The sequence below is a fragment of the Lactuca virosa genome, chromosome 4, assembly GCF_052849685.1.
Source record: "Lactuca virosa cultivar CGN04683 chromosome 4, Lactuca_virosa_CGN04683_v6, whole genome shotgun sequence".
Lineage (NCBI taxonomy): Eukaryota > Viridiplantae > Streptophyta > Magnoliopsida > Asterales > Asteraceae > Lactuca > Lactuca virosa.
Genome location: NC_136429.1, coordinates 123,198,580 through 123,201,326, shown reverse-complemented (window position 1 = coordinate 123,201,326; position 2,747 = coordinate 123,198,580).

The following is a 2,747-nucleotide window of genomic DNA, read 5'->3' as shown; positions in this document are numbered from 1 at the left end:
GGTTTGGGGGTGCGACAGATTGGTATCAGAGCAGTGTTTATAGTGAACTCAGTACCTGCGGTAAAGAATATTCTCAAGTACCTGCAGAGGACTAAGGATTGGATCCTTACCCTTGGTGGGAGTGATGACTTGAGAGTAGTAGGGTATAGTGATGCTAGCTTTCAGACTGATAGGGATAACTTCCGCTCTCAGTCGGGCTGGGTCTTTACCTTAAATGGAGGGGCAATCACTTGGAAGAGTTCCAAACAGGAGACTGTAGCTGATTCAACTTGTGAATCAGAGTACATAGCAGCGAGTGAAGCGGCAAAGGAGGCGATATGGCTGAGGAACTTCATCGGAGACCTTGGAGTTGTACCAGCCATTAAGGAACCTATGGAGATTTTCTGTGACAGCAATAGTGCGGTTGCCTTAGCCAAGGAACCGAGAGATCATGGCAGATCCCGACACATTGATAGAAAATATCACTTCATAAGACACAAGATAGAAGAAGAACTCCTTGTGGCAAAGAGGGTATCGTCAGATGAGAACCCTGCAGATCCCCTTACGAAGGGACTGACGAGGGTTAAGCATTTGCAGCATGCGAGGCGCATCGGGCTGAGGGACGATATTAGTTTTATAGATTAGATAATTTTTCTGAAACTTGTAAAATGTAATCGACGTTTGATGATGAATAAAATGTGTGATTTATTTATGAGTAAAGTGTTACTATCATTGTCAATTATTTACTATTGTTTCAGTTTTGCATGTTTTGACTTCCAGAATAATTAATTTATTCAAACCTCTACAATCGGTCATTCGTCGGAAGTAGGTATGAATTAAGATTGTCATGAATTGGGTTTGTAGATGGCTAAAGGTGTTTAGACATAGCAATGGTTGCTACAACGTTCATGAGTGCTCATAAGTTATGAGTATTGGAATAAACCCACGCTCACTTGTATCACTTCATGGAATTTATCTCGAGTGATCGTGAGACGATAATATCATATAAGTCTTCAAACCTAGAGATATGAGTTGTTACCTATGAATTGGTTGTGCATTGATTGCACGTAAACGCATCAGTAACTTGATGTTATAAAACGTGCCTTTGTGTACAATTCAACAAGTAGTAGAACAAGCATATGAGTCGAAGTTTATCTGTTCCTTCTAGAAATAGAAGCGATATCTGGGCCCCTCGATGATTTTGTGTTGACCCATGTACCGGGCCCGGTCAGAACTAAATTGATGTGTTCAGTTAAGTTCTTTGTCAAACAAATCGGAAATCGCGAAACAACTGCTAGACAATAAGTAAGACATTGTTCCATGTATTTGTCCGGCTGATATCATGAGAACAGAGGATTATATGATCACTTATCTAAAATGGTGCTTCATAGTTCACAAGAGTTTTCGAGAGCTACGATTGTCGGTTGGTTCCTGAAGTAATATAGGCAAATACAGTTATTAGACTTATCCAAGTGGGAGTCTGTTGGATAAGGTGTCTAAGTCCATAACTTATTTGGTATATACTTGACCCGACCCGGCATGGTCCATTTGGGTTGCACTTCACCCGAACTAGTTATGGATAATTTTATGAGAGTTGTATACTTACGATTTATTAATATATTATAAGTTATAATATATTAATATAAAGTCATGTTACTTAATTAGTTTTGATCTTGAATTAATTATGAATTAATTTAGTGATTAAAAGGAAGACTAATTAAATCATGGGCTATTATATTTATATGGTGTGGGCTAACACTCATTTGGAATGGGCTAAGCTTATATGGAAGTCCATGGATGATCCATAGAGCTTTTACCCATGGATCCTTGGAAGAGGAAAAGACATGGGTTATTAGGGTTTCACCCTAACCATGTACACTATATAAACAAGCTTATGTTGCATGAAAAAGAAACTAATGTGTGTGTAAGTGTGGTGGCCAAAATCAAGAGTTAGTATACTCTCTCATACATTTTCCAAGTTTGTGGTGATTTGTGATTTCCATTTGAGGCATTCACATTATTGGTGCTTGGCTCTCAAACTCCAAGGAATCAACAATCAACAAAAGGTATGTAATTCATCTAGTTCTTTTATGGTTAAAAGTACCCCATGCCATGCTAGATAGGTTATAAACCGTGGAAAATAATATTTTGCATGTATCTTAGACAAACATAGATCCAAGGTTTAATAGGGTTGCATGTACACTTAGGAAGTGTTAGAATGCTCAAAACCCTACAGTGGTATCAGAGCCTAGGCTTGTTTGTTTGATACTTGATGCAAAATAGTGAAAAAAGTCGATTTTTTTGCTGTCTGCCTGATGAACTCGCCGAGTCCATGGGGGGACTCGCCGAGTTCATGAGTAAACTCATCCTACTCGGCGAGTAGGTTCGTGCACTCGACGAGTAGGAGCCTCAGAATGCAGATTTTTGACTTTTGCTGCTGGAAATGGACTAGAAACATTACCCTAAACTGTTTTGGTGTTTTAAAACTTGTTTTAGTTGGTGTAATGGTTGTTCTAATCCATTTACAATAGCTTATATCAAAATTTCATGCTTTATATGTGTTCATATAATTCTTGAAACTTTGATGATCATGTTCATGTTCTTATGAATTTAAAAGATGATAGGAATTATTTGCTGAATTGTTTAGGATTAATTCTTGATCATTTATGTGTTTTAATGGAGTCCACAATTTGTCCTCAAGTTATGGATATCCAAAGGTCACTTCTTTTAAACACACACTTAAAACACATAAGTTACATGGAAATGAA